The sequence below is a fragment of the Meriones unguiculatus genome, chromosome 3, assembly GCF_030254825.1.
Source record: "Meriones unguiculatus strain TT.TT164.6M chromosome 3, Bangor_MerUng_6.1, whole genome shotgun sequence".
In the NCBI taxonomy this organism is placed as follows: Eukaryota; Metazoa; Chordata; class Mammalia; order Rodentia; family Muridae; genus Meriones; species Meriones unguiculatus.
Window position 1 is genome coordinate 49389499 of NC_083351.1, and position 24604 is coordinate 49414102.

The window sequence follows — 24604 nt, forward strand, 5'->3', positions numbered from 1 at the left end:
AAAAGATAAAGTTTAAGTGGTGGGGTATGGTAGTAATTCCAGATAATTTCTACGGTTACCATCTTGGCTTACATGGGAAGACACAAATACAATGAGAGATACTTTATCAAAGCATGAGGTGAATAGCTTCTAAAGAACAACAGCTATGGCTATCTCCCAACCTCCACAAGTATATGAACACATATCCTGCATCTGTGCACATACATAGAGCATACTCACATTCACAACAAAACAAATTGTAGATCATGTATGTCTATATAAATAATTTTTATTTACCAATAATATTTCAATAAATGTACATGAAATGAAGTATAAATAAACAAGTATGTGAAATTTTCATATAAGTATCATTGGGGAAATGTGATAAAAATTGAAAATTTAAATTTGCATTATTTTTATATCCAGAGAAATTTTAATTAGTAAGCAGAATTTAAACTATAATTTAAACCACTCTTTATGACTGAGAGTAGAGTAAAATGTTTTCAACAGAAGGCTTAAAAAGTCACTATCAGCAAGAAGCTTCTTTTCAGTAACCTCAGCATCAAGGACACTTTATGATATAAAGTAAAAATGAGAAAAGAGATTTTATGTGAAAATAGCAACTTACAGTGTACAATGAACTTAAGAACATTATAGTACTTGGCATCAGAAATGTCAAAAGAATGTATGTCTGTAATAACACAAATTATTTAAAATCGTATGAATATTCTCACTTTGCTACTTGAACAATTGAAATTTAAGAAGAATCTATAATTTAGGAAAAATATTTACTGCTGCTATACTGGCATGTCAACTGCACACATCTAAAACTCCAGTTCCAGGGATCCCATGACTTCTTCGGACCAATGTGAGTACCACAATGCATATATGCATGCATGATGGCATAGCATTTCAACATTCAAATAATAGCAAATGACTCATTTTTTAAAGAGGAGGAAAATCTTTAAAAAATATAGTTGCACTTTGACTTCAAGATTTTAAGCACATTGATTAGTCTCTTATCAGAACTGACTTGTACCAAAGGAGTTATGGTGGGATAGGCATTTATCACAAACTTCTGAACAGTCTGGATGAAGGGGTCATACTTCCATAATTGGAATGAGGTAATTGAGATGATGAAGTCCACCCAGTACAGGATCACAAAGAAAACCACCAGCAGCAAGATGGTTTGGGTGGCCCTATTCTCAGGGGACACTCTCGGGTGGCTGATACTATGAAGATGCTTGCATTGCCTCTGATGTCTGAACAAGATAATCACCATGTATGTACTTGTGGTCAGCATGACTCCTACAAGAAGCACATCTCTGGAGGTTATCACTGTGAGAATCAATCCTCTGATGATGTAATTCATGGGGAACAGTGAGCAGGATTTAGTGACCTTCATCTGGTTGGTTGCATTCATGTTGGTATAAGCGCCAATATAGAATATCAGACTACTACAGAAGGACAAATTGAAAGACCAAATATAGAAAGCATTGATCGTGTATTGTTTTTTAGTTTATGTTTAAATTTTGCCAATAAGGAGTTACTGGGACTGATAGTGACAGCCTGGAACTCACTCAGGAGGCAGGTGATGCAGATAGAGAGGCCTCTCATCACCCAGCTTGTGTAAAAAGTTGCCTTACAATTGAAGCCATTCTCAATGTTCAGTGACTCAAATATGTCTGTAAGCCAAATGTTCCCTCCTGTGAGGATCATCATTATGTGAACAAAGGACAGTTGACAAGACATCAGGTCTGTGGGTTTAGGTCTGTGACCTAAGATTATGAAGGTATAGAAAAAAAAGAAGAAACATATTGACCAGGACTCCAACCCCAGTCTGAAAATAAAGGACATTCCTGAATGAAGACATCAATGAAAAAAAGAGCATAGTGGAAGCCTACTTCTTGTATCTGAAAAAAATTATACATCAAACTTGTAATTTATGGAATACTATATTTATACCAATTTCTATTTTCCCTACTAATTCTTGATTAATCTCTCTCTTTAAATTTTGATGTTCCAAACTGTACATCAGACATTTCTATAGATCCTCCATGCATCTCTTGTATATAGCAAATTATAAATAACAAATATATTCACATTCATATCTATACAGAAGGCATATTTTGTGTGCCTGTACTGTATCTGGTTTTCATAGCTTAGAAATCCAATCCTATTGCTTTGCCTCATTATATAATTTGTCTCAATATAATTAATTGCCTCATTATATAATTAACACCTAAAACAGTAGTAGAGGACACAGAATACAATACACATTTATACAACTGAACAAAACTATGTTAGTCTAGAGAGAAATATCACTACATGAACCCAAAAAAGCAGGTGAGTCAGTCTCATATTCTATAATTTTACTATTCTCTATTTTGTAACTATCCATGTTTTCATTCATAATTCTAATGGAATCACAGTCATAATTCATGATGATCTCTCTATTTTAATCATCCAAAGGTCTATCTCAATTCATCATTTTTGTTTATTTTTCCAGAAATCTTATATTCTCAGAATCTAGAATTGAAGACACAGATGTACTTAGAGACCATTAGTGTACCTTCTACACCCTATTAATTGTAGAACCATTATGACTACAATTGGAACTAGATGGTTTCCACTTCAGTTTCTATCATATTTAAACCCTGTGTGGACTCCAATGCAGGATTAAAGAACTAACTCTCAGCTAGTTAGTAAAGACAAACACTATTTTCTTTACTTTTTGCGGAGTTGGGGGAAGGAAGCACAAACCTTTGGATACTTGATTTTTGACAAAGCCAAAACCATTTAATGGAAAAAAGACATCTTCAATAAATGGTGCTGGTCTAACTGGATATCTATATGTAGAAAAATGCAAATAGATCCATATTTATCACCATGCACAAAATTAAAGTCCAAGTGGATCAAAGACCTCAATATAAAACCAGACACACTAAATTAGTTAGGAAAAAAAGTGGGGAAGAGCCCAGAACTCATTGGCACAGGAGACATCTTCCTGAACAGAACACCAACAGCATAGGCTCTAAGATCAACAATCAAAATGGACCTCATGAAACTGAAAAGCTTCTGTAAAGCAAATGACACTGTCATCAGAATAAAATGACAGCCTATAGACTGGGAAAGGATCTTCACCAACCCTATATCTTACAGAGGGCTAACATCCAGAATATATAAAGAAGTCAAGAAGTTAAAAAACAACAAACCAAGTAACCCAATTTAAAAAATGGGGTACAGAGCTAAACAGAGAATTCTCTGTAGAGTAAATAGAAGGGAAGAGAAACAGTTAAAGAAATGCTCAAAGTCCTTAGGCATCAGGGAGATGCAAATCAAAATAACCCTGAGATTTCACCTTACAGCCATTAGAACGGCTAATATTAAAAAAAAAAAACTCAAGTGACAATGCATGCTGGAGAGGATGAGGAGAAAGGGGAGCCCACCTCTATTGCTGGTAGGAATATAAACTTTATACAATAGAATACTATTCAGCAATTAAAAACCAGTTTGCAGGGAAATGGTGGAATCTACAAAAGATCACCCTGAGTGAGGTATCCCAGAAGCGGAAAGAGACATACAGTATATACTTAATTATAAGTGGATACTAAACATATAACATAGAATAAACCTATAAAAATCTGTACATCTAAAGAAGCTAAGCAAGAAGGGGGACTGTGGGTAAGATTGCTGGAGCCTCCTAGCAGATTCAAACGGTCCTTGAGTTAGGAGTGAGGATGAAAATTAATAAACTAACACACAACACACATGGGACTTTTCTAAGAGGCTCTAGATTCAACCAGCCAGCAGCAGCCTGACTTTATTGCAGAGAGCCTTTAAGCCAGAGCAAAAACAGCTCAAAACAATGGGTTAAATTTACAAGGAGGTGAAGCAAGAGGTGTGATCTTCACAAACTATCCCACCTGCTGTCACAAACAAAAGGAGATGGACTTGTAAATTTTTTCCTGACTTCAGTGAATGCCTGGTAAAAGCAATCTTTCCACTGAGATTTAAATATCAAAGCAGCTGCCAGATAAATGGCTCCCGACAGGTCTCCTTTTTTTTTTTTTTTTTTAATTAGCCATAATTAAAAAGTTATGGAGTTATGGAGTTATGGAGTAGAAGATGTGCCTGTCTTAGGTTGTTTCTCTCATAATACATATTCTTACCTGTCATTGCTACATGAATTCCATCATTCATGCCCTGTCTTGGGTTGAACATATCCCAGAGAAACATTACCTGTCTCTGACTACCAACCTCTACTAGGGTAAACACTGGGGTTTGATCAGCTGAGCTTTGACATTCTAAAAGGCCTTCAGGCAGCGTCGCTGGTAGGAACACATCTCCTATCACAAGCCAAGTCCAAAATAACACTCCATAAAGGTGACTTAACAAATTATTCCTTGTGTAAATTACCAAGTCTGAGAAACATTTACAGGAACCATAGTAAAAGGCTGTCAAGCAATCAGAACCATTTGAAAGCTTACAAATACAGTTTGTTACTTTACACTGAAGGCAAGAAACATTAAAGTTTGAATCTTGGTAAAATTTCAAACAACAAAACAAAAGGGGAATTTACATAGGCACTTACAGGGCCCTCCCAACAGTTTTTGAAGCGAGCTTGTTTTGGTCTGCTGAAAACCAGTCAGACCAAAGTTTCACAGTTAGTCCTCTTTTTTATTCTTTGTGATTTTGTTGAGAATTGTCCTTATTAACACAGCAATCCATTGTATAAGAGGTTTCTCTACATGACGCCTTCTCCCAGGAGCAAAATTAAACAAAAGCAGGTCAGGAGCTTAAGTCCAATGCAGTTTTTCGGTGTCAGTCAGGGCACAATTTATGATTGTCTGCAGCTGGAACATCTTTCTTCTGGTGAACAACTCCTGCAAATCATACCAGCCTTTCTGGGATCCATCTGGCTCCTTCTGCGTCCTCTGGAAAAACACAAATATGCCCTCTTCCCCATATTAATATGGGGTCAGGGCCCTGCCATATTCCAGTAACCGGATCTTTCTATTTTACTTGGGCATAATTATTTTTGGTATTAGGATGCCACAATCTATCAGCCACAGAACTGCCTTGTATATCCACGTTCAAAAAATTTAAGATAAATAGAGCATGATTTTAATATAATTCTGTGGTGTTTGGGGATATAGCTCCCCCCCTTTTTATTTTTTGCAATTGGTTCTTAAGAGATCCATGGACTCGGTCCACAATTCCTTGGCCTTGAGGATTATATGGAATGCCTGTTTTATGACTTACACTCATTTGTGCACAAAAATGCTGAAAAGCTAGACTCATATATCCCAAGCCATTATCAATTTTTATAATGGAAGGAATACCAATTTCAGCAAAACACTTTAAGAATGACTTATAACATGTTTGACTTATAACATGAATGACTTATAACAGGGTTCTTCTGTTAAGGGAGTTGCCATGATAAATCCTGAAAAAGTGTCAATTGTTACATGAACATATTTATGTTTCCCAAATTCTGGGACATGAGTTACATCCATTTGCCATAAATGATTGGGAGTCAAGCCTCTAGGATTGACACCATAATGAGGTACATTAAAATGTTCAGGATAAGAGGAACATGATCTTACAATTTGTCTAGCGGCTTTTCTGGTAATATTAAAAAATTTTTTAAGCTCTTGCTATTTTGATGATGTAATACATGAGAATTTTGAGCCAATTCTTGTTGAGTTAATCCAACCAAATGTGTGACTTGATCTGCTAAATCATTCCCTGAAGGTAAAGGTCCAGGAAGCCCTGAATGAGCTCTAATATGCCCTACATGGCAAGGCTGTACATGGCTCCAAGTACTTTGTTGAATCTCTCTAAATAGATCTTGTATTTATTAGCTGTATTAACATATGGTACAGTCTCTAGGACTTGTAAAGCTTTAGCTATATAATGGCTATCAGTGTATAAGTTGAAAGAGGTAGAAGCCATATTTTTAAAGACTGCAGCAACAGCTTGTAATTCTACAACTTGAGCTGAGGCTGGCAATGTTTGCAAAAAAGTTTGTCCCTGTAGTACATATACAGCTTTTTCACTTGAAGATCGATCCATCTGTGAATACTGTTGGAACTTGAGGTAATGGCTCTTGTTTAATTATTTTAGGAAATACAAAAGCATGCTCATTGGCAAACTGAAGTAATTTATGTTTTGGATAATGATTATCAATACAGCCTAAATAATGAGCAAAAGCTATCGCCCAACAATATGCATTTTGAAATAACCAATCTATTTGCTGTTTGGTAAAAGGGACTCCAATTAAAGAGGGTTCTCTACCAAAATACTTGCGAGATTCTGTGTGAGCCATTTGAACTAAACTAGCCACTGCTTCATAATATGGTGTCAGAACACGAACAGGAGACAGGCAAGTGCAACCATAATAATGATTCTTCTTGCCACAATACAGCAGTTGGAATATGAACAGTAGGCAAAATATATGCACCCCATTCTTTTGAATAATCAATATATTGAACATGCTGCTTTTCAATAGCTAATTCTATCTTTTGCAAAGCATCACGAGCTTCTTTGGTAAGCTCCCTTTTTGACAAAGGATCAGCCTCTCCTTTTAAAATGTCAAAAAGTGGTTTTAGCTCTCCTGTAGTTAATTTTAAATGGGGTCTTAGTCAATTAATATCACCTAACAAATTTTGAAAATCATTTAAAGTTTTTAGGTTGTCTTTCCTTAATTGAATTTTTTGAGGCATAATGGTGTGAGGATATAATTTATGTCCCAAATACAAATAGGGTGGTTCTGTCTGCACCTTTTCTGGTGCAACCTCTAAACCTAGATCCTTTAAAGCTTGCTGTAAGTGTGTAAAAGCAGTTAATAAAATCCCTTCATTTTTATGAGCCAGTAAAATGTCATCCATATAATGAATAATATACACAGAAGAATATGCCTCTCTAGTTTTAAAAACAGCTTGAGCCACAAATTTTTGACATAAGGTCAGACTGTTTGCCATACTTTGAGGTAATACAAGCCAATGATACCTCTTCATAGGTTCTTTAAAATTTATTGATGGCATGCTAAAGGCAAATATTTTACAACCTTGAGGAGCAAGAGGAATAGTATAAAAACAATCTTTTAAATCTAGTATAATTTTAAAAATATCTCTAGGTATAGCAGAAGTGGTAGGCAATCCAGGTTGTAAGGCTCCCATTAATTCCATGGTTTCATTTACTTTTCTGAGATCTTGTAAAAGTCTCCATTTTTCTGACTTCTTTTTTACAACAAAAATAGGGGAGTTCCAATGTGAGTTTGATGGAACAATATTGCTGCTATCAAGCTGTTCCTGTACTAACTGCTCAGCAGCTTTAATTTTCTCAAGGGAAAGAGGCCACCAATTCACCCACACAGGATCATCTGCTTTCCATGTTATTGGATCTGCATGAGGCAAAGGTTGTTCAGTGACCTCCCCTAAAAATGACCCAACCCCTTTTGAAAATTTCTTGGGGTAGGAATTAATTGCTGAGCTATGCCTTGTCCAGATTTTTCCAATCCTGAATTTGGTAGATGTTCTTGATTAAGTATCTGATTGGTAACTGCATTGCTAGGACTAAAAAGATACACTCCCATGTTACTCATCACATCTCTACCCCACAGATTAACTGGAAGTCCAGGAATAATGTATGTTTTAAAAGTTCCCTCGTGTCCTTCCTCATCCTTCCGAGTTAACTCATCACTACCTTGTTCAGGACATTGGCTTTGTCCTATTCCTCATAACTGTGTAATAGAGGATTGTTTAGGCCAATGCATAGGCCACTGATCAACAGTTAAGACAGAAATATCAGCTCCTGTATCCAATAACCCTGTAAATTTTCTTCCATTTTGCCTAGCTTCTTGTAAAGAAGCTTGCAAAGGGAATACAGTTGCCCGTACAGTGGACAAAGTAAAAGATCCCCTTGTCTTTTTGGCCACTGCAACTGTAGTAGTCACAGGAGTAGGGCCCAAAACTGTAACGAATGATGGAGTTGGAGTGGGGGATTGAGCCTCATTTTTCCTAGTAATTAATTCTCCAATTTTTCTGTTTATTTCCTCCAAGCCACATTTTAGTCTTTTAATTTCTTTTTTGCCAAGGCTTATGCTTTTTAACATGCATAGCCTGATTCAGAAGGTATCTCTCAGAATAATAGTGATCTGGTTCTTCCTCCAACTCTGCAATCTCATTAGGATGTAAGTTTCCCTCAAAGTCTCCTTCTGGAAAGAAATTACTGTCATCAGGAGGGAAATATAACTCCTCTGGAGGAGCTGATGGTATAATATCATTTTCTCTTGTAGCCTGCCATCTTTCTAACCTCCTTTTCTCTGAGCCTGAAAGTTTAAATTTCTCATTTTCCTGCTTCTTATACAGACTATCTTTAATTAAGTTCCATACAAATAACACTAGGCTAATGTCCCATTTTTATTTTTGGATTTACTCACTGCGCCCTTTCTACTTAATGATGTGAGCTCGCCAACAGCTGTGGTATCCTTCACTGATTCCCTGCATCTCAAGCCCCATGTCCGGGCACCAATCTGCTGGAGCCCGCCAGCAGAGTCAAAAGGTTCTTGAGTTGGGAGTGAGGATGAAAATTAATAAACTAACACACAACGCACATCGGAATTTTCTAAGAGGCTCCAGATTCGACCAGTCAGCAGCAGCCTGACTTTATTGTAGAGAGCTTTTAAGCCAGAGCAAAACAGCTCAGAACAATGGGTTAAATTTACAAGGAGGTGAAGCAAGAGGTGTGATCTTCACAAGCTATCCCACCTGTTGTCACAAACAAAAGGAGATGGACTTGTAAATTTTTTCCTGGCTTCAGTGAAGGCCTGGTAAAAGTAGTCTTTCCACTGAGATTTAAATATCAAAGCAGCTGCCAGATCAACGGCTTCTGACATAAGATGATCAATCCTCACTCAGAAAGACAATTGGGAAGGACTTTGGAAGAAGTAGAAAACAGGAAACAGAACAGGAGCCTACCATAGAGGGCCTCTGAAAGACTATCCAGCAGTGTATCAAAGCACATGCTGAGGTTCATAACCAAACTTTTGGCAGAGTGCAGGAAATCTTATGAAAGAAAGGGGAGATAGTAAGAACTGCAGAGGGTAGGAGCTCTATAAGGGGGGCAACAGTACCAAAATATATGGGCACAGGGGTCTTCTCTGGAACTGATACTCCAACCAAGAACCATTCATGAATATAGCCTAGAACCCCTGCACAGATGTAGCCCATGGTAGCTTAGTCTCCAAGTGGGTGCCCTAGTTAGGGAATAGGGACTGTGTCTGACATGAACTCAGTGGCTGGCTCTTTGACCACCTCCACCTGAGGGTGGAACAGCCTTGCCAGGCCACAGAGAAAGGCAATGCAGCCAGTTCTGATGAGACCTGATAAGCTAGGGACAGATGGAAAGGAAGGAGGACCTCCACTATTAGTGGACTTAGAGAGGGGTTTGAGAGGAGATGAGGGAGGGAGGGTAGTGTTAGGAGGGAATGAGGGAGGAGGCTACAGCTGGGATACAAAGTGAATAAAGTTTAATTAATATAAAAAATGAAAAAGGAAGCAAATCATTAACATTATAATTCCTTATGGTTTTTTCCAACCATCCATATGGTTATTTTATCTAACTTCCTACTTCTGTATTTACCTTCCACACCCTTATGAATCCACCCCTTCTCTCATTTTTCCTTTTTCTCTATCTTATCAATTGTATCCTGCTACTCACCGTTATTTCCGCACACCTTCTTCTGTATTTCCCTCCCTCTTCCCAGGCTAAGGAGCCCTGTTTTTCCCATTTCCCTGATCACACACTTGAACCTTGCTCTTCTATTCTCTATTGCTCCCACTGGGACCCCTATAATGGCAATGGTCCCATTTTGCTTTTCTGGTTTCCATAGTTACTACAGGCTACATAGTCACATCCTAAGATGTGGAGCTAGGAGCCTCCAACAAGAGAGAAGAAGTAACAGTAACATGATTACTATTTTCCACACATTATGACAAATATGAACTTGCTGAAGATGACCATATACTGACGCTCTTTGGGAATTTCTGTTTAAAAGAGATTCCTTCTGATGCACTGGAAAACAAGGTCCCAAGTGTTACACATCACTAGCTCCCAGACATTTTTACAGTTTCACTCAACAATCTTACCTTTGGTCTTATGTAACTCATCTGGCCGGGTTAATCAGATCAATTTATTAGTGAACTAATTTAATTTTAAAGTCAGTTTTATGACGGAGGAATAGAAAATGACTACTGATTCAGATTGTGAGGGGGGAAAAGCACTCAATTATATTTTCAAGTTCAGTTGCATAATTCACATATATAGATGCATGAACATATAATGGAAATAATGCAGAAGTTAATAGAAGAGACCATCCTACAACATCCCCATGAATATAACACCATGAGCCACAGATTATATATATATATTTATATTTTTATGCCTAAAGAGCTTAATCCAGTGGAGGAATGAATTCATTCAAATCACCAGAGCAAACATCTGATTCTTTCACCAACATACATTTACAGTAGGAGCACAGTAATGTTCTTTTTTCCTTAAAGCTCCAGGATATGAACTGCAGAGATTGGATTGGTGGTTAAGAGCACTTTTACCTCTTGCAGAGGACCTGGGTTAGATTCCCGGCAATGACATGGTGGCTCATAACTATCTGCAACTCTAGTTCTGGGGAATCTATTGACCTCTCTGACATGGCATACTAGTGGTATGCAGACGTAAAAGCAAAATGCAAATACATGAAAAATAATAGATAGATAGATAGATAGATAGATAGATAGATGTAAAAAGTTCCACAATATTTAATTCAAGTCTTGATCTTTAAAGTAATAAAACAGTAACCTTATTCTGATTTTGAAACTGAGAATGCACTGTTGTATGTGGCTGTTAAAATTTAGTATTGCACAAACTTGTGGGGCACAATGAAAGCAGTGCTAAGAGGAAAGTTCATAGCACTAAGTGCCTTCAAGAAGAAATTCGAGACAGCTCATTCAAACAATTTAATGGCTCACTTAAAAACCCTGGAAAAAGAAGAAGCAGACACACCAAAGAGGAGTAGAGAACTGGAAATAATCAAACTCAGGGCTGAAATCAATCAATGAGAAACAAATAAAACAATTCAAAGAATCAATGAAACCAAGAGCTGTTTTTTTTTTTTTTGAGAAAATCAATGAGATGACAAACCCTTAGCCAAGCTAACTAAAAGGCAGAGAGACACCATCCAAATCAACAAAATCAGAAATGAAAAGGGGGACATAACTACAGACACTGAGGATATCCAAACAATCATTATGACTTACTTCAAAAGTCTATATGGCACAAAATTTGAAAATATAAAATGAAATGGACAATTTTCTTGATCAATTCAACTTACCAAAGCTGAATCAGGACCAGGTAAATCAATTAAGTAGTCCTATATCCCCCAAGGAAATAGAAGCGGTCATCATCAAAAGTCTCCCATCCAAAAAAAAAAAAAAAAAGCCCAAGACCAGATGGTTTCAGTGAAGAATTCTATGAGACCTTAAAAGAAGAGCTAACTCCAGTTCTCTTCAAACTATTCCACAAAATAGAAACAGAAGGAACATTACCAAACTCATTCTATGTAGCCACAGTCACCTTGGTACAAAAACCTCACAAAGACCCAACAAAGAAAGAAAATTTCAGGCCAATCTCCCTTATGACCATTGATGCAAAAATACTCAACAAAATACTTGCAAACCGAATACAAGAATACATCAAAAATATCATCCACTATGACCAAGTAGGCTTCATCCCAGGAATGCAGGGGTGATTCAATATACAGAAATCCATCAATGTGATCCACCATGTTAACAAACTGAAAGAAAAAAACCACATGATAATCTCCCTAGATGTTGAAAAGCATTTGACAAAATCCAACATCCATTCATGTTTAAAGTATTGGAGAGATCAGGGATAAAAGGCACATATCTAAACATAGTAAAGGCAATATACAGCAAACCTATAGCCAACATCAAACTGAACGGAGAGAAACTTAAAGAATTCCCACTGAAATCAGGGACAAGACAAGGCTGCCCACTCTCTCGATATCTCTTCAACATAGTTCTGGAAGTTCTTGCTAGAGCAATAAGACCGATGAAGGACATCAAGGGACACAAATTGGAAACTAAGAAGTCAAATTATCACTATTTACAGACAATATGATAGTATATATGAGTGACCCAAAAACCTCCACCAAGGAACTCCTACAGCTGATAAACACCTTCAGCAAAGTGGCTGGATACAAACTCTAACAAATCAGTAGCCCTCCTGTATACAAAAGACAAAAGGGCTGAGAAAGAAATTAGGGAAAAAACACCCTTACAATAGCCACAAATGATATAAAGTACCTTGGTGTAACCCTAACCAAGTAAGTCAAAGACTTGTATGAAAAAAATTTCAAGTCTCTGAAGAAAGAATTAGAAGAAGATATGAGAAGATGGAAAGATCTCCCATGCTCATGGCTTGGCAGGATTAACATAGTAAAAATGGCCATTTTTGGCTTTTGCCAAAAGCAATCTACAGATTCAATGCAATTCCCATCAAATTACCAACACAATTCTTTACAGACCTTGAAAGAAAAATTCTCAACTTCATATGGAATAACAAGAAACCAAGAATTGCTAAAACAATCCTCTACAATAAAACATCTTCATGAGGTATCTCCATCCTTGTACTAAAGAGCAACAGTTATAAAAACTGCATGGTACTGGCATAGAAACAGAATGGTGGATCAATGGAACCAAACAGAAGACCCAGAAATAAACCCACACACTTATGGACACTTGATCTTTGACAAAGATGCCAAAACCATACAATAGAAAAAAAGATAGCATCTTCAACAAATAGTACTGGTCTAACTGGATGTCTACATGTAGAAAAATGCAAATAGATCCATACTTATCACCCTGTACAAAACTAAAGTCCAAGTGGATCAAAGACCTCAACATAAAACCAGACACATTAAATCGGTTAGAAGAAAAAGTGGGGAAAACCCTAGAAGTCGTTAGTATGGGAGACAACTTCCTGAACAGGACACCAACAGCACAGGCTCTAAGAGCAACAATCAATAAATGGGACCTCATGAAACTGAAAAGCTTCTGTAAAGTAAAGAACAAAGTCATCAAAACAAAACAACTGCCTACATATTGGGAAAGAATCTTCACCAACCCTTTATCTGACAGAGGGCTAATATCCACTATATATAAAGAACTAAAGAACCTGAAAAGCAGCAAACCAAGTAATCCAAATAAAAAATGGGGAACAGAACTAAACAGAGAACTCTGTGTAGAAGAATATCAAATGGCAGAGAAACACTTAAAGAAATGCTCAACATCATAAGCCAGTAGGGAAATGCAAATCAAAACATCAAAACGACCCTGAGATTTTACCTTACACCCATCCGAATGGCCAAGGTGAAAAACTCAAGTGACAACACATGCTGGAGAGGTTGTGGAGAAAGGGGAACCCTCCTCCACTGCTTCTGGGAATGTAAACTTGTACAACCACTCTGGAAATCAATCTGGTGCTTTCTCAGACAACCAGCAATAGCGCTTCCTCAAGTTCCAGCCATACCACTCCTAGGCATATATCCAAAAGAGGCTCAAGTACACAAAAAGAACATTTTCTCAACCATGTTTGTAGCAGCTTTATTTGTAATAGCCAGAAGCTGGAAACAACCCAGATGCCCCTCAACTGAAGAATGAATGCTGAAATTGTGGTACATCTACACAATGGAGTATTACTGTGCAATGAAAAAGAAGGAAATCGTGAAATTTGCAGGTAAATGGTGGGACCTGGAAAGGATCATCTTGAGTGAGCTATCCCAGAAGCAGAAAGACACACAGGGTATATACTCACTCATATAGACATATAATATAAAATAAACCTACTAAAATCTGTACATCTAAAGAAACTAATTAAGAGAGAAGACCCTGACTAAAATGCTTAATCCCCATCTCGAAAGGCAAAGGAGATGGACTTCAGAAGAAGAAGAAAACAGGAAACAACCTAGAAACCTGCCAGAGAGGACCTCTCAAAGGCTCTGCCTTGCAGCGTATCAAAGCAGACGCAGAGACTCATGGCCAACTGTTGGGTAGAGTGCATGGAATCTTATGTAAGAATTGGGAAATAGTAAGATATGGAGAGGACAGGATCTCCACAATTAGAGCAACAGAACCAGAAATTTGAACACAGGGATCTTCCCAGAGACTCATACTCCAAACAAGTACCAGGAATGGAGATAACCTAGAACCCCTGCACAGATGTAGCCACTGCAGTTTATTGTCCAAGTGGGTTCCATAGTAATGGGAAGAGGAACTGCTTCTGACAAAATCTGATTGGCCTGCTCTTTGATCACCTCCCCCTGACGGGGGAGCAGCCTTACAAGGCCATAGAAGATGACAATGCAGTCACTCCTGATGTGATCTGATAGACTAAGATTAGAAGGAAGGAGAGGAGGACTTATCAGTGGACTTGGAGAGGGGCATTCGTGAAGAAGGGGGAGGGAGGTTGGGACTGGGACGGGAGGAGGGAGGGGCTTATGGGGGAATACAAAGTGAAGAAAGTGTATTAATAAAATTAAATTAAATTAAAAAATTTACTATTGCACAAACCATATATGTATTATTTTATCACTTATTCACTTATTCATTAATATTCAATTATTAATATAGCACCTGTAAATTATGTAATATAAAACAATGATAATATAAGGTAAAAGTTATTATTCTAGAATGTTTCTTTTCTTTTCCCAAAAGTATATTCTTCAACCTTTCTACTTCATATCCATTGAGTTCTAAATGTTTGTTCCATGCAGAAAATGGCATACCTTCTCAATGACATCTTTCTCTGGGGTTAACTGAAGCTGAGACTAGTTGAGAAAATACCACAGCTACCATGGCTACAGAGTTGTTGACAAATGCATGCACTGAGAAAATCCATTTATTTTATTTGGAACAAAACAAATGACAGTGCTGGGGGTTTTCACATTAGTTTAAATTGTAATTTTAGTTGTAAGTAATAAAACCCAAAGTGTATCCATAAACATTCATCATAATAGAGAGGCCATCACTGTTAGATTGACGGAGACCTAAAGAGTGTGCAGGCAGCTGTCTGAGGACACCTGCAGTAAAATTGGCCAAGAGCTGCTTTGTGCATAGCTCTACATTCTTCCAAGAAAAGCCACTTTATCGCTTCATTATCACAGTATTTGATTTTAGAACAGTCTTGTCTTTTGAACTATGCTGATATTTACCTTCTGCTTTGTGGAGATTTAATAATCTAAAAAACATGCAAGTATAGTAGATGAAAAGTATCAATTTGTTTTACATTTTAACACATTTAGTGAGTAATGACCTATAAGTAGTATGACTGCTGAGAGAACAAACAGTGAGTATGTGGCTTTCAGGTGACAAGATAGTTGATGTTGCCTGATGTACTGTCCACTTTAACAGTGAGAATAACTCTACAGGAATCTCCAGAGGTGAAAAACCTTAGCCACACAAGCTAGTTCCATGAAACAGGTATGAAGAGCAGAAATAAATACTGCTTATTTATTAATAATGCATTAATCCATAGATATTTCCTGTTACTCTTAAATAATTTAAAAGCATGAATTGTTCTTTGTAAATTGAGGTTTGTGCAGGTAAAAGCACAAAACTCACTGGAAGCACACAGAAGCTGACTAGAATATTACAGTCTTACACTTACGATACAGCTACCCTGAGATGAAGCAGCAGCAGCAGCAGGAGTGTCCCTGCAGAGACTGTGGGGAAGCCATCAAGCTCAGAGCTTCATCACAAGTTGCATGGCATGAATTAAGTAAAGATAGGAAAGGTTTCATTGCAAAAGTGTATGTGTGTGTGTGAGTGAGTGCGTGTGTGTTTAAGAGAAGGAGATAAGGACCGCAACCTGTAGTTCAGAGTGGCTTCAATCAAACAGATGATGCTCCTGCCTTAAAAGTGCTAAGATTATAGGCGTGTGCCACCACACCTGCCTTCACTGTCCATTTGATTCTCGTATACACATCAGTAAAAGATATTCCAGCAAAATGAAAACATAGTCTTGTGATAATATTAAGCTTAAATCTACTTGGCATTTTTTTGTGAATGCATATTTTAATGAGCAGTTTATTTTGTAACTATTGAAGAAAACCTTGGGAATTTTGACTTTAAATATTTTTATACTATTTGAGGATTGAAAATATATATCTCAGTTTTAATGAAAAGCACTCAATATTATATCAGTATTATACTCAATATTATATCATTTTCAGTGTAACGGGTCAGTTTCAAAAACTTGAAATATTAAAACTGAATATATTTTAAACGCTCAAGTATCTTCTGAAAATTATCCAGTTTACATTTTTGTAAGGATAACTTTACATGGATTTAATAAATAGGTGAAGTGAGATTTATAGATACATTTAAATATTCCAAAAATATACACCTTATTAGAAATCACTGCAGTAAAATAAACAAATTTATCTAAATTTATAAAAAACATATTTTATAATGTTAGCAATGTCTTATGTTTTACTAGGACATGAGTTGAAACTTTCCTAAGAATTCCTAAATATATATAGACTTAACAGGCTAGATAATTACTGATAAACACTAACTTAGCTAATATTTGTTGAATATTCCTAGCTTAAGTTTTATATAATTAAATGTATATAATCAGTTAACTTTAGAAAAGTACTAAAATGAGAAAATGCAAAATATAATTTAAATGTACCTTAATATTATAAATGTATGCCTGCAAATTAATAAGTGTCTGTTCTTTGTATTTCACCCTGTAATGAATTTCAGGTGTTTTGTGAAAGGGATGGAAGACTTACACCATTGGCAACAGATGGAATCATGTTCTTAGAATTATTACAATACACTCTCAGGAGAATCCTATTTCACATGTGCTCTTTAAAATATTGCATCTAGAGCTATAAATATATAAATATTTATATATATGAATGTACATTCACTGTAAACAGTGATGGGGTTCGTGATATTTTCATTCAGTCTATGATATACATTGATGACTTTCACCCTGTTAGCCTATCCTATCTACCCTTTTGCTAGACCCTGTCCTCTTTTGAATAGCCCCCTTCCACTGTCACATATATTATAATCATAGATCATTTTAAGTGAAATCTGTTCTTTTATTAACCATTATACTGATATCTTTATGTCTACCAGCATCTGTTGGGTGCTTATTATACAGTAAGCCTCAAAAGTAATATTCCAAGCAGATAATTCTATAATCATTTCTTACAGATAATCCTGCTTCACTCTACCACCTAGTCTCATCTCTCATCATTAATGAAGAGAAAAAGAAACACTCACCAGGCTGGCCCTTTGACAAACATCCATGTAGAATGAGGCCCTAAAATGTAGTTATAAGAAAGATATGTCATCAGCTCATCTCCCTCTAGACCTATAATTATCATCTCATCTGGAGAGGGCAGTTCTGTCTTTCAGGTTGTTAGAAGTACCAACAAATGGAGAAGTTAACTTCCCTAATTCCAGGAGAACGGGGAAGCAGCAACAGCTGAGCTCTGGGTTTCCCATGTATGAGCTATTCTCCCCAGGACACACCTGTCTGTACAGATTAACTGATCCCAATCTTGTGAACAAAACAAAAGTAACAAAAATAATATTCTATTTAAAACAAATAGGAAAACATTTACCAAAGTATCCTTCCTGCTTCCAAAACATTTGTTGTGGCCTCCATGCTTACTTTACAGTGGCCTTGAGGACTTATCTAAATATTAACAGCTCTTTTGATAAAATTAAGGTATTTTCTCCTCCTCCAAACTCACTTGGGGAAAGTAATCATTCTTACAGAGCACACAGAAGTGAAGTAATGTAACTATATTATCAGCAGAAATCGGGCTGTGGGGATCGGGATGTAGCTCAGTTGATAAAGTACATGCAGAGAAAGCATTGTGTATGTGAGACACCATGAAAAATCATCAAACTTTTAAATTACAGGCACATGTGATAGAGAAGAATCCAAAGTCAATGGCAAACACAATACTTTCAATAAGATAGTAAAAGAAAATTGCTCCAAACTAAAAAAAGACATAGCCATACAAATACAAGAAGCACATAGAACACAAAAAAGGAGCAAAAACAAATTTCTCATATATTTTACAAGTAAAACACTAAGTATACAGAACAAAAATTGGGGTTGAAAGCTCTAAGAGAAACATTGAAAAATCACATAAAGAAAGCCTTTCAAATAGAAAAGTTAATGTCACTAATTCCAGGAAAATAGTTAATTAATTAATTATTAATTAAGAACAGCTGATTTCTCAAACTATACTTGCAAAGCAGGAAGAGCCTGCAGTGATACATCCCAAGTCCTGAATGATATCCAAAATAAAATAATATACACAACAATATACTGCTATGATTGAAGGAAGAGGAACAATTTTCCATAAAATAAACAGCTTAAAAAGCTTGTTTATTAAAAAAAAAAACCCTGAGGTAACACAGAAACCATTATTTTGGGCTGAAGAGAGAAATGAGCACAGCAGAGAGACTGTGATAAAAAAAAATGAAGCTGTAATTACTAAAACAGAAAGCACCACTGAAAACAACACCAAAAATCAACAATATGGTGGCCAGACCTAACACATTTATTTCAATAATAATTTAAACGTGAATATTCCCAGTTCCTCACTCAAAAGACAAACAGTGAATGAAAGAACCAAGAAATAAAACCCATCAGTCTGCTGCCTACAAGAAACATGTCTTAGTCTTAGAGATAAACACCAACTTACAGTAAATAAAAGGATAGGCAAAAGTAATCCAATCGAATGAAATCAAGAAGAAAGCAGGATTCACTATCCAAACATCTAACAAAAAAGACTTTGAACTAAAACTAATTAGATGAAGTAAAGAGGTACACTTCATTCTTACAAAGGAAACAGTTCACATTACTACTCTAACCATATATTCACCAACGTTTAGAAACCCAATTTCATAAAAATAAAAAATAAAAAAATCTACTCTGGATTAAAAGGTATAGATCAACATCAAGTCATAAATAGTAAGTGATTTCAATACCAATCATTCACAAAAAGGTCATCTATGCAAAAATAAACAGGTATATCAGATAAATATATGCATCATACATCAAATAGACTTAACAGATGTGTAGGGAATATTCTAACCAAAAAGCCAATACACACTTTATTCTGCAGCACAAAGAAACTTTTCTAAAATGGACTATATACTGAAATGCAAAACAAATCATTACAAATAAAAAACCTTGAAATCATTCCTCATATGCAATTTAACCACACTGCAAGAAAATTTATAACAAACAAATCTTTAGTAAATAAACCACTCATGGAGATTAGACAGTTCATTACAGAATGATGAGGGGTAAAAAAAAATCAATAGTAATAATAAAAATTCCTACAATTATTTGAAAATGAAAATATGAAAAATGTCTCTAGGATTATTTCCTCAATCCTATGAGGGAAATTTATAGCTCTAAGTGCCTACATTTAAAAATCAGAAACACTGGGGGATCCAACATGGTGGCAATCAGCGCTCACTGTTTTGAGAGGTATAGGATCTGGATCTCAGAAACTGGTGAGTAGAGGGACAATCGAAGCCAGAATTTAGATGTTTTGGCTTTCTGAAAGAGAGGGGACAACACAGAAGCAGAGAACACATACATTCAGATCAGACATGGACTTCTCTGGGAACAGAGAGGGGCACTTCCCTTGTCTGGGCCTCCCTCCACCTCAGGGGAGCCTACACAGAGCGCCAAACAGCTGAGCACAAAACTCACTGCCTGGGGACCAAGCCCACAGAGGCAGGGCTTCTAGCTCCTCAGCCTGGACAGGCTATACCTGCCTACTGAACTCCATCCCAGGAGCACACATCTGAGGAGCCCCCTGCCCTGCCAAGCACCCTCTCACATGGCTCCTGCTACACCAGAGCTCACACTGGCCCCACGGAGCTCCTGTCAGTGGAACTTCCCCCCTCGGAGTACATGCCCTCCGAGTGCCCCCCACAGAGTCCCAGATCAACAGTATAATCCTTCTCAGGTCCCAAGTATGTGAGCGGCCGTACTGACTCCAAAGGGCCTCCCAGCCAGTGACTGTATGGACCATCCAACCCCTCAGTGACAGAAAGCCAGCTGAACAGGCACCAAAGTCCAGCAGACCTGCAAAAACGCCTAGGTACACCAGGTGTTGGGCATCCTAGGTCTGTGGACCACTTTAGTGGCTCCCCAGGACCTACCAGCAATCACCTGGACACCCTAGTTCTGCAGCCACAGCTGGACTCCCTAGCTCAACAGCTGCAGCACCACTGAGCTGACTAAGCTCACCCTACCATATTTGACTCAGCAGGTCCAATCCAGCCAGTAGAGAACAGGAGGAACCCCAGTGCTTTTCAATTTGACCTGCTAGACAGTAAGTGTGCCCTCAAGTGCCTACAGAACACCAGATCCAGGGTACTTCTAAGCTAGCAGCCAGACATCAGACCCCTCCCACCCACACCTCCACTGTGGGAAACAGAGGGCCTCATGGGACATTGAAGCTCTTGCTCTGTGGATCTACCAGTGGAGTTTAGGCAAATAACTCCTGGAACTCAGTTAGAGAAGAATACCAGTAGCCTGTAAGCCACAGACTTACTCAGGAAATATGTGCCCACAATAATCAACAAAGCTTGCAATATTTTAAGCACCTGTGACCCTTTCATAGCCTGCAAGGTGCCCCCTCTCACACTGAAGGCCTCTACATTCTCTAGCACCCTGTCGCTCAGGGCACACTTCCACACACAGGCACACTCACATGCTTCTCTGCATTTGTCCTTTTGCACCTATGAACTTTCCTCCCACAGGTACAGCTAAAACACCAATGCACATGCTGAAACCACTGAACAGCACTCATTTTCCTTAAGAATTCTCCAGATACCAGTCTGCTCTGGAGAATTCAGGAACAAACAGTGAAAGTTACAGATAACCAAATGGCCAGGGGTCGGCAAAAGAACACATCCAACATAAATCAAGACATCGTAGCTTCACTGGCAATCCCCAGAATTAATGGATACTCCAACACATCGGAAACACAATGAAATGACTTTAAAGCTATGCTTATACAGTTATTTGAGGCATATAAGGAGGAAACAAACAAATCTCTCAGAGAAATAGCCATTCAAACCCAGACAGTTAAAGTGGAAACAAACAAATCTCTCAAAGAATTGTCCACCCAAGTGGAGGCAAAGAAAGCAGAAATCAAAAAGTTCTCCAAGAAACACAGGCAAATATAGCCAAACAAATAGAGGCACAAGTAGAGATACAATTAGTGGCACAAAGAGAGGAAACAACCAAAAAAATAGAGACCATCATAGAGAGACAGGAGTCCGCATTCCAATAGATGAAGGAAATGGTGCAAGGCATGAAAACATAATTATACACAATAAAGAAAACACAAACTAAAAAAAAAAAAAAAAACCTGAAGCTGGAAGACTTAGCGAAAAGAGAAGGAACCACAAAGGTAAGCATCATAATAGAATACAAGAGATGGAAGAGAGAATCTTTGGTGCTGAAGATACACTCACAGAAATTGATACTTCTCTCAAAGAAAAAGTAAAATTGGAAAAATCCCAAACACAAAACATCCAAGAAATCAAGGATGCCATGAAAAGGCAAAACCTAAGAATAATAGGAATTGATGAAAAGTAAGATTCCAGGCTCCAAAGTCCAGAAAATATTTTCAAAATAATAATAAAAGAAATTTTTCCCAACCTAAAGAAAGAGATGTCCATAAATACACAGAGGTCTACAGAACACAAAATAGACTAGACCAGAAAAGAAACTCCTCGTGCCACATCATAGTCAAAACACTTAAGCTACAGAACAAAGAAAAAATGGGGGGAGCAGCCTTACCAGGCCATAGTAGAGGACAATGAAGCCACTTTTGATGTGAACTGATGGACTAAGATCAGAAAGGAGAGGAGAACCTACCCTATCAGTGGACTTGGGGAGTGGCATGCATGCAGAAAGGAGAGGAAGGTTAGGATGGGGAGGGGAGGAGGGAGGGGCTTATGGGAGGATGCAGAATGAATGAAGTGTAATTGATGAAAAATTTAAAAAAAAGGAAAAAAAAGAAAAGATAATTTAAGAACCTTAAATGACTTTCAAAAGTGGAGGAAAACATGGAGTTAGTCAATTTACGTGGAGCACGTCTCGCCCCTGGGGGCAATAGTCTCCTGAACCTACTTAGACCTCGGACACCACCAAGGCTAGTTCTAGAACTGATGCAGGATGGTCCAATGAGGGGGTTAAGGCTTCTCATAATATTTCCTATAAGTCCACACCTGTTTGTTTATAACCCCCATTTTTATTCATTGTTAGCCAGATAGAGCCAAGTAATTGTGGTAATGATACTTGCTTTTTTGCCCAATGCCGGAATGCTAGTGAATTTAGGTATGCCCTGGTTACTCGCATGCCTCGCTGGGTGCCTGTGCCCATTGATGCCCTTCACACTATGACTCTCTTCGGACAGAAAAGGGATCTTGGAATTACAGCTGCCATTTTTACTGCCATCTCATTGGCGGCTGTTGGAGCTACTACCGCGGCATTAGCCATGAGTCATACTATGCAGACTGCTCAGACCCTAAATAATATTTTAGCCAATGTAGCTCATGCTTTAGATGTACAAAAAGGAATTAATGCTCAACTAAAAGGAGACTTGATGGTGTTCAATCAGAGGATTGACCTCGTGCAGGAGCAAATTGATACCTTATGGCAAATCGCTCAACTTGGCTGTCAATGGAAGTATGCTGGACTTTGTGTCACTAGCATACAATATGAGAATTTTTCCCATGCTGCAAATCTGTCTAGACAATTGTCTAGCTATATTTTAGGTAATTGGACTGGAGAATTCGATACTATGATGGAGCAGCTGAGAGTGGCCATTGTTACGGCAAATTCTACCAGAGTGGACACAGGACTAGCCACAGGATTATCATCATGGATTGCTGCAGCCATGAATCATCTGAAGGAATGGGCGGGCATGGGAGTGTTAGCAGGCCTTCTGGTGTTGGTCTCCTTGGTTTGCCTGTGGTGTATATGCAAGATTAGAGTCTCACAACAGCATAATGCAGCCATGATCATTCAGACCTTTACAGCCATTGAAGCAGGACAGTCTCCCCAAGCATGGTTGGCTACCATAAAAAGCTAAAATGTTACACTCAGGATGCGAGGCTAAGCACTGCACTCAGGGTCAGCCACTTTCGACCCAAAGAAGAGCATGTCTGATTGCATGCAGGTTGATGCCTCAGGTCCCGCCTCTGAGAAAAAGGTATTGGACGGGTCTGATGCTCTTTGGGTGGATGACACCTAAATGAACATTGGTACAAAGTCCCAATTTATTTCTAATATCAGAGATCAGACATCTACTCTTGCCTGATGCATCTAAAACAAAAAGGGGAAACTGTAGAGAGCTGTGTAATGCCCCGCCTTAAAGATGGAGCTGGTTTCCACCTTCCACCTTTCAGATGGTGAGTGCTCTCTGTCACAAACAACTCCATATTTGGCTAAGGCTGAGGATCTGGCTTGCTTCCATGTATGTGGATCTATCTGCATTGCCCACGAGGCATGCTGGGGTTGGCTACCCAGAGGCTATTTTAAGCTGTGGGCTGGCTTTCCCCAGGGTCAGAAGATTGTTCAAGGTTCCTGAATAAACTGCATTGAGAAGAACAAAAAAAAAAAAAAAAGATCAGAAAGAAGAAGAGGAGGACCTCCCCTATCAGTGGACTTGGGGAGAGGCATGCATGCAGAAGGGGGGGGGGGGCGGGTGGGACCGGGAGGGGAGGAGGGAAAGGCTTATGGGGGGATACAAAAGGAATAAAGTGTAATTAATAAAAGTTAAATAAAAATTAAAAAAAAAACAATCAAGAGAAAAAGGCCAAGTAACATAAAAAGGTAGACCTATCAGAATCATACAGGATCTCTCTTGAGAAACTATGAAAGCCAGAAGGGCCTGGGCAGATATCATGCAGGCTTTAAGGGACCACAGATGCCAACCCAGACTACTATACCCTGCAAAGCTTTAAACAACATAAATGGAGAAAACAAACTATTTCATGACAAAACTATATTTAAGCAATATCTAAACAGCAAACCATCCCTACGAAAGATACTAAACAAAAAATTCCAATCCAATGAAAACAACTATACCTAAGAAAACATAGGATACAGATAATTTCCCAACAAAAATTGAAAAAAAAACAAGCAATGAATCACAGTAACACCACCAACTCTACAATAATAGGAACTAATGTTCAATGGTGACTATTACCTATCAACATCAATGGACTCAACTCTCCAATAAAAAGACACAGACTAACAGAATAGTTGTTGAAACAGGATCCAACAATCTGCTGCATCCAAGAAACACACCTATGCAACAAAGATAGACACTACCTCAGAGTGAAGGGCTGTGTAGGTGAAATAAAGTGAAAACAAACAGGTGTATGAAATTTTCATAGTGAGTAACCCTGCTTTAAAAAATGGAAAATTTCACTTCACAGTAGGATCCAGATAACTTTTAATGAGT

General features: G+C 37.9%; 1 pseudogene; it reads right to left on the reverse strand.

Moving 5' to 3' along the window:
- Nucleotides 1–943: 943 nt before the first annotated feature.
- On the reverse strand, nucleotides 944–1852 carry LOC110542120 (vomeronasal type-1 receptor 100-like; annotated as a pseudogene).
- Between the last annotated feature and the right edge of the window lie 22752 nt (nucleotides 1853–24604).